General features: G+C 43.1%; 1 pseudogene; it reads right to left on the bottom strand.

The window, feature by feature from the left end:
- Positions 1-2,989: 2,989 nt before the first annotated feature.
- On the bottom strand, positions 2,990-5,633 carry LOC143399474 (BEN domain-containing protein 3 pseudogene; annotated as a pseudogene).
- Between the last annotated feature and the right edge of the window lie 3,493 nt (positions 5,634-9,126).

Genomic DNA, 9,126 nt, shown 5'->3' with positions numbered 1-9,126 from the left:
TGCACTCAATTCAATGGTAATATGCAGACATTATGCAATATTTCATTATCTTTGGTAAAACTATTCTCATTATTTTGTCTCCTCACAGTATTAACTCTGATATCCGCTTTGTGCAGGGTCTGCTCTCACTAGGATGTCAGAAAACATTAAGGCTGGATCTACTAGAGGCAAATGTTCCCAACAGCAGGGACACCCCTGGCCCCCAACCCCACTTCAGAATCGTCACCACAGCCAGACAGGGCAAGAGCTCAATGACCTCCAACCAGGGGTCTCAAGAACCCTTGGTGGGGGAAAGGTGGAAACTGGGGCCATCTCTACAGGAACCCAAGTGGCCATGCTGCGGTGTGGTCAGGCAGCAATGCTTACCAACTCTCACCATTTTAACAGCCAATCCCGTCACCACTAAGTAGATCCCATTGGTTGGTTGATAACTGCTGCTGATATGCCCCCTAACTTGAAAGGAAAGCAAGGTTTGGAGCCAACACTGAAGGGGGAGGGGCACACCAGCGCTAGTGACACAGACACCACTTGATTCCCTGTCAAACTTCTGTTGTCATGTAGACACGGCCATGTGAACTGAAGCAGGATCCGAACACTTAGTACATTCATGACTATCTTCATACATTCTTCAACAACTTACTAACAGAGAAAACCATGACCACTACCACCTACCGTGACTTACTATTTTACTTAACGTCAGAATGTGTCTGTGCTAATTCTTTAGTCCTTGGGATACAAGGCAGAAAATAATCCAAAACACAAACAAGTAAAAACCAAAGAATTAAGATGGGGAGAAGGATGGGGTGATGCCAACAGATTTTATGGAACACATTAAGTTTTGAAAAAATAAGTATTTTGTACTTCTATTGCTTCATGTAAAAAAAAAAAAAAAAAATTGCCCACTGGAGCCACCTGTATGGATGCAGAAATGAGGACACCATACAGACAGAACACAGTCCAGGGGGTCAGGAAACGCTCCCAGAGTGTGTCCACCTCTCTTCACTGAAAGAGACTGTAGGATATTGGGGGTCGGGGGGTGAGTTACACAAGAAGGGTGTTAAAGAAACCACCAAAATATAGTTTCCAAAAATTTAACATGCTCTAGGTAACAAAGAGACATATTTAATTTCTAGAACCTGTTGACTTCAATGTTAAGCAAACAGGAACTTTTCAAAAATTAATAATTGATTGTGCTTCTGAAGTTGCAGGGTCACATTCACCCTCTAGAAAGCAGGGCAATTTTCACATGGCTTGGAATCCTCTTGGATACATCCTAGAGACCAGAAAAATATTCCATGGGACCCCCCCCCCCAACTAGTGGGGCCTGCAGGAGAGTGCCACAGCCATCTTTGGGTAGGGCGCATGCACGTGTGTGTGTAGTGGAGAGACTAAGGCAGAAAGAAAAGCCCAAGTGAGCAGGGAAGTGAGTCTGCTGGCTGCCCCAGTTCCTTCACAGGCACAAAGGCAAACGAGTATTCACTGAGGTCCCCTTCATCTCACTTAAGTTTTCTAGTAAGAAGAAGTGTGTGTGTTTGCGTGAATGGGTGCGTGTGACAGAGTCACTAAGTCCCTGTGCATTTTTCAATTCCAAAAATTCAGTTTGCAGTTTTAACAGAAATAATCTGTAAATGATACTGAAGAGTCATTTTTCAGCGGATCAAAATTCTGTTATATAAACAAATGTCTACTGAGTGAAGGCAAAATTTATGTCATATAGCTACTGGAACTAAAGTTCTTAACTATATGAGGAAAATTCACAGGTTATTTCTATTATATCTGCATTTTAAGGTAGCAAAATATTAAACCATTAGGGTATTAAATCTAACCTCCCACAGGCTTTATGACTATCCTGTGTGGGTCCATTTCCCAGGTCTCTGGTAAGATGCATCCAGTTTGGGTTAGACTGCTTCCTTTCTTTCTTCAGCATCTGGCCCCCAACATAGGGCAAGTAAAAGTTCTGTCTTTAAAGACGTGACCGGCTGGGGAGTTTCACAACTGGCACCCCTAGAGAGCAAACTGCCGGCTTGGAGCAGTGTGACCTTCCCAATCAGAGGGGAGGGGAGAGATGTACACCTAGAAGATAGGGCATGGGCCAGAGTAAGATAGTAGAACCTTCTAGAGGACCCAAGGGGAAAGTTCTGAGTGGACCTGGGAAGGGACATGGGAGCCCCATTTGAGATGACCTGTGCCCTTTCAATATCAGGTATCCTCAAGAGGGCCCCAGGCCTAGGCCTGCCCAGAGGCATAAAGATGCCATGCTAATGGGAGGAGCTAATGCTGAGGTCTGGGGAAGTCACCACACAGCTCCCAGACCTGCATTTTGTACAAATACCTGCACAGAAAGTAAACAGTTCTTGGTGAACTCAAAGAAGCCCACCCTTCAATCAAACAAGAAACCAAATGCTCACACACATTATTTTCCAAGAAAATGAATCTGCCCCTCCAATTAGCACCCATGTGTGGAGAGGGAATTAGGGGGCCATGGACGGACACAGCTCAAATGGAGACATTGTGTGAATGTGTGTTTCCAGGTCTATCTACATTCATATCATCATCCAGTGTTCTCATCTACAGAGTGAGCACAGCATTCTACTGACGCGCAGCACATCTCCTTCCCGGGGACCACAGCAGAAGGAAAATCTTACACATCGTCAGAAAGGACTTCATGTTATTCCTATCATCCCCTCTACTGCCATCCAAGGGGCATCGAGCCTCCTCCAAAATCAGATGTCATAGACAAGGTCAGTAAAATCAGTCTCTATGCCACCTGAAGCTATGATTCCCCATCATGCACAAACATGGCACTTCTAAAAAATTCATAAATCTCTGAATCATCTTTTAAAATCCCAGCAACTGAAATTATGTTACAGTACTTCATCTCAAATACTTAAAAAGATTTTCTAAGTAAAATGGCCCCCAAAGAGCCCAATGATTTTTTTAAAAGGGGTTCATTTTAATTAAAAAAAGAAGAAAAAGTTAAAAATGGAAGATGTAAAGTGTGGGGAGAGGAACAGAAGCTGCTGAATTTGCATTTTGGATTGTGAGGGACAGGAAAGGGCACAATCAAGAAGAGAGAACCTACTCGGCTAGTCCCTCTGCTCACAGCCTGGCTCCTCCCAAACTCGGGCTGTGCCACCAGGGAATACAGGACAAAGTCAAGAGACCAAATTCAAGGCTGCTTTCTCATGGGTGGGTGGGTAGGTGTTTACGTGTGCAAATGTAGGAAGCCACTCCCCACTGACATAAGGTGCCTGTCTGTGGATACCATACACATGTTCCAAAGTGACTCGGTCCCGAGGGTGCCCATCGCTCAGCCTTTCATAACCCAAGTCTCTGGGCAGCCCACAGGCCTGTCACTTCTCCACTTTCTTGGCTTTCTTGAGGATGTCGCATTTTTTCCTGTTGGGACGGCGACACCGCTCGTCGATGCTGGGGATACATTCATAATGCCACACCTCCTCCATCTTCTCCACGGGGTACACGGCCTCCACATAATGGCGGATGAGCCGCAGTCGCGTGGGGTCCAGCTGCTTCTTGTTGCAAGCCCCGGAATGGTTGTACTGCAGCCGCAGGTTCTCCGCAGTGAAGAGTTCGGGGAAGAGCCTGACGAGGAGACGGGCGGCAAAGTTGCCCACGGAGAGGCTCTGCTGCAAGATCTCGCGCACCTCCTTGTTAGACAGCAGGTAGGGAGAAGGCACCGGGAAGTCGGGTGAGGGTACCACCAGCTCGTCCAGGGGGATCTTGCAGAAGTCCTTGCTGCTCCTTTCGGGGGGCAAAGGGGGCCCCTCAAACTCCTCTCGGAACCTCTCGGGGTTGATTGCATAGCTTGCCAGGTCTCTGCACTCAGGGCCTGGCACGTGGACCTTGCGCTGCTGCTGGTAGGAGCGCCTCTGCTCCGTGTCCCGGCGCCCGCAGCGCTCGTCCATCTTGCCCACGAACTCCAGAGTCCAGACGCGGTCATTTTTGGCCCGGGGGTAGAGCAGCTGCACGTAGTGGCGGATCAGCTTGATGCGGGCAGGGTCCAGCTGCTTCTTGCCCAGGGAGCCGCTGCAGTTGTACTGCTTGCGTAGGTTCTCCTGGGTGAAGAGCTCCGGGAAGAGGTGCACCAGCAGGCGGGAGGCGAAGTTGCCAATGGACAGGCTGCTCTCGTAGATGCTGCGCAGCTGCTCCTTGCTGAGCAGACAGTCGGCGCCTGGCACCTCGAAGTCTGGCTGCGGAATCTCCAGCTTGTCAAAGTCAATGGGCACTAGCCAGATCTTCTTGGAGCGCCTGCCCGGCCTCTCACCCTCGAAGCTGTCCTCCACCTTGACCACGGAGAGGTCATCGGGCAGGCTGGAAGAGTCGTAGCAGTCATCCCGCGGTGTCTCGCCCTCGCTGCCGCCCTCCAGCCCCAGGCCCTCCAACTCGTCGTTGATACGCTGCGCGCACTGCTGCAGCCAGGCCTCCTCTTCCTGCATGTCGGGAAAGTAGATCTCTGTGTAGTTGCGGATGATCTGCAGCCTCTGCGGGTCCAGCTCCTGCTTGCCACGGTCACCATAGCAGCTGTACTGCTAGCCCAGCTTCCGGTGGTCGAAGAGCTCGGGGAAGACCCGGTGGAGGAGGAAGACGGCGAACTCACCCGGCGAAGAGGCTTCATCCAGGAACTCAGTGAGGTCCTGCGTGTCCACCACGTGATCTGAGGCGATGGTGCTGCTGCGGTCCAGAGACAGGGCCTCCTCCTGGTCCTTGCTGTCTAGGAAGTGGCCCGGCGTCCACCTGCTCAGTTTCAAAGAAGCTGGTGACCTGGCCTCCTGGCTGGCTGTCCTCCATTTCCCGCTGGGCCCAGAAGCGGCTGAAGAAGTCGTTCAGCTGCGGCAAGCACTCAGCCTGCCACACAGCAGTGTCCTTCACAGAGGGGTAGTAGACTTCCACGTAGTTGCGGATGAGCTGCAGGTGCAGCGACTCCAGCTTCCGCTTGGCTGCAAAGCCGCAAGCGCTGCAGCCGCGGGAGAAGTCCACGTCGCTGAAGAGCTCGGGGAAGAGCTGTACCAGCAGACGGCAGGCCAGGTCCCCACCTGACAGGCTCTGGTCCACAATTTGCTTGAGCTCAGCAGCTGTGAGCTGGTACTGGGGGGGGGGGGTGGGGGGGTGGGGGGGGGCTGGAATTTGGCCACCAGCTCGGAGGGGCTCACCTGCTTCTTGATGCGGCTCACTTCCAGGGAGAGCAAGTCCACCTTGCTGTGCAGCTGGGACATGTTGGAAGTGAGAGTGTTGAGCATGTAGAACATCTTCTGGATCAGAAAGTAGATGTTGGGGTCGCCGTCAGTGGCTGTTCCTGATGCCCCGCCGCAGTCCCGTTTCTGAGGGTCGTTCAGCAGGCGCAGAGGGGAGGGACTGTTGCTGGCGTTGGCCTTCTCAAAGAGCTCATAGGTGTTGAGCAGGTCCCCCACCGGAGGGTTCTTCTTCTCCATGATCTTGTGCGAAATGCCATAGAGAGGCTTCTTGTAGGAAGGGGTGGTGGCATCGTTGCAGGGCTCCTCCTCCCCCTGCCACACGGAGCCCACATTCCTGCCTCGGCCGGCCTGCTCTCCGTTGCCCGGGCAGGGCGAGCTGTTTTCGCGGTTCCGCATGCCTGCGAGGAGTGCCGTGATGAATCAGCCATGGCAATGGGGCCGGCATTCCTTCCCATCCTCTAGTAGAGGTTATTTCGAGTGGAATTCTAGGGCTTATCGTTGAAAATCACTACAGAAAAAAAGTAAATAAAGAATATCTCTATGCACTATGGCTGCAGAAAAATGAATACATTTACTGAAAGTCATATGGTAATTAAAGTTTTGAATGACATATTCATTAAATATCCACTGTACTTTCTTGAGATTTGGAGTTTGAAATAAAATTATATGGGATAATATTTGGCAAATCCTAGAAATATCTATATATAATTTATTGTTTACTTAAATACATGTTGTAGTGATAGAAACTAAATGACATATTGATTTTTAGAAAGAGATACCTGATTTTCTTTTTAATTTCTAATAAGCTTTTTAGATTTATTTCTTTACTGAGTCATTCGGACCTCTCATGTGTTATTTGCACCCTATAATTTCCAAGCCTGTACCCTCCTAAGGAATCTGTCTTGAAAGCTCTGTTTCTGAAGAGTTCTTTAACATGAAAGAATAAAACACATTTGTGTTTTTCTTGGAATGTCTTCTCTGTGCACTCTCTTCAAAATGGAGAGAAAATAATATTTCTCCAGACTGACATCCCTGTGTCAGGAGCAAATCAGCCTTTGAGGGGCCCTCAAGGGATTTTATTCAGTTCTGTCTCTGGGTAGTTCCCTGGGTGCTGCTGAATGTCATTTAGTGTCTAGAAACCCATGTTTTCTCAACTCTACAATGAGAATAATTTTAGAGAACACAGTTGAATAATGCTCTTCATGGAGGCCATTAATACCTGCAGGTGCTATAGTACACAGCTGACAAAGCACCTAGAAGACACTATGCTGCTTGGGCTGGAGATGTGGCTCAAGCAGTAGCGTGCTCACCTGCCATGCGTGAGGCCTGGGCTGGATCCTCAGCACCACATACAAACAAAGTTGTTGTGTCCGCTGATAACTAAAAAATAAAAATATTTAAAAAAAAGACACTGTGCTGATACTGATTGTTTAGCCATTATCTGCCACTCTAATAAATTTTCTCCTAAAAGCTTGTAATAATCTTTTCACTATAGACATCCATGCTATTTACATTTGCAAATGTAAAATGTTGAATCTTCCTTTTCTGAATTCCAGATTCTAGTTCTCTTGGGATTCATGGCAGTGCAAATAATTATGCTTCTCTTTGTCCTCCTTTTACACTGTGTTCCCTATAAAATTATTCTCTGCTTTATGCCTCTATTGCTCTTTAGCTATGTTTAGAAAATGACATAGAAATGTATTATTTTCTGATTTGTAAAGAAGGGTTGAGAATACTTTTGACTACTTTTGACTGATATTTCTCCTTGATAGAAACTGAACCAGAACTTTGCTGGATCCTTGAAAGGGAGCCTCATAACTAATTAGTGTATGAAATAGTTTTGTTTATGTATTTTATATATATATATATATATATATATATATATATATATATATATATATAATGTGCTTGTTATATATTGGCTATATAAACTGCAACACTATGTTTTAAGAGAATAATCTTATTAAAAAATTGTTACCAATGTTTTCCTTACTTTTTAATTTTTGCTGCATCTCCCAATTTTCTATCATTATATTTAAAATATGAATTACAGGTCTTATATGATTTACTAGTTTTATTAAAAAAAAACAGTTTAGTCATAAGAATAAAAAAAGTGTCTCCTTTAAACCCAAGTCTCTTGGCTGGTATCTTATCTCTTTTCAGAGAGCATTCTTTAAAAATTCATCCCTAATATTACTGCAAATAAAGAGAAAAATAGAAATATTCCAAATTACAAGCTTTATTTTTTTTTTAATATTTATTGATTAGTTGTAGTTGGACACTACATCTTTATTTATTTTTATATTTTTATGTGGTGCTGAGGATCAAACCCAGGGCCTCATATGCACTAGGCGAGCGCTCTACTGCTGAGCCAAAACCTCATCCCTATGTACAAGCTTTCTTTAAAAATAAACAAATAGATAGGACAGAGGTGTGGGAGGGGAAGAGAGAGGGTATGAGGGTAGAAAAGATGGTGGGAATGAGATGGACATCATTACCCTAAGTACCTGTATGAAGACACAAATGGTATGAATATACTTTGTAAACAACCAGAGAGATGAAACATTGTGCTCTATATGTGTAATATGAATTGTAATACATTCTGCTGTTATATATAACAAATTAGAATAAAAAATAAAACAAACACAAAAATAAACAAATAAATAAATAAGAATTTCATAGGCTTCCAACTGACTCTTATCTAAGCTAAATGTACACTCTGACCTGATAAAGAAGTTAGTATTATGGCAATGTAAAATTTTAAATATTCTATGTAAGTTAATGTATTTTTCTGATCACTCTTTTTTTTAACTACAAAGGTTTTTACATTCTGCCTTTTTATCAAAGGCCAATTTCTCCACAGTTAACTCTCAAATACATTCATTAACTTTTTAAAATAAGTTCTGAGAAGGATATAAACATGTTTATTTTGGAAATAAATCTAATAATCAACAAGGACAAAAAAACCAGCTATCTAAAATCTTTGATTTCAGTGTCCATCATGGCTGTAGGATTTTATACCTGACATTTTCAATTATATAGGCCTATATCTATATATTATATATTTGGTATTAAATTGGAATTTAAACATGAAAGCTCATCAATTAAAATTTAAAAAATTAAATAGATCCAAATAATTTAATTCAAGTTAAATAATTAAATAAATATATACATGTCTTTAAGGTTCTTCCTCATGAATTTTTCTAGGTGATCAAACAATAAAGTCTTAATTTCTAAAAAAAAAATCTAAAATATAATATAATATCAATTATTTCTAAAATTTTTCTTCAACATAAAATAGAAGATTAATAATATTAATCATTTTTTGATATTTTATCATACAATTAAAATAAATAAATTAAATTTAACATATTATGGCATTAATCTTGATAAGTATGGTTTCTTAAATATATGAATTAAAAGTTATACCTGATCCCCAACTGATCTCTCTTTTTTCCAGTTGTTTAAAAAAAAAAAAAAAAAAAAACAGGACCCTATCTCCTTTTTCTATTTTACTACCTCCTTCTTCAAAACAGGCTTAAAAAAAAAATAATGAAAAAGTATCAACAGTAAGGTGGATCAACTGCCTGAATCTATTGTGTCATTGTTATTAATAATTTTTGTTAAACTACCTTATGTTTTTACAAAAGTAGTTCCTAATGATGATAAATAAAATTATATATTAAAATAATTATATTGTCCTTATTTTTCAGGTTGTAATATTTTGCCTTTTGCTGTTATGTATGCTCAATTAATTACTGATGTTCATACTAAAATTTTATTCTTTTTTTTTTTTAAAGAGAGAGAGAGAGAGAGGGAGAGAATTTTTTAATATTTATTTTTTAGTTCTCAGTGGACACAACATCTTTATTTGTACATGGTGCTGAGGATCGAACCCGGGTCGCACGCATGC

The sequence above is a fragment of the Callospermophilus lateralis genome, chromosome 1 (assembly GCF_048772815.1).
Source record: "Callospermophilus lateralis isolate mCalLat2 chromosome 1, mCalLat2.hap1, whole genome shotgun sequence".
Lineage (NCBI taxonomy): Eukaryota > Metazoa > Chordata > Mammalia > Rodentia > Sciuridae > Callospermophilus > Callospermophilus lateralis.
Note: the sequence above shows the minus strand (reverse complement) of the source record. Positions and strands in the feature narration are given on the sequence as shown.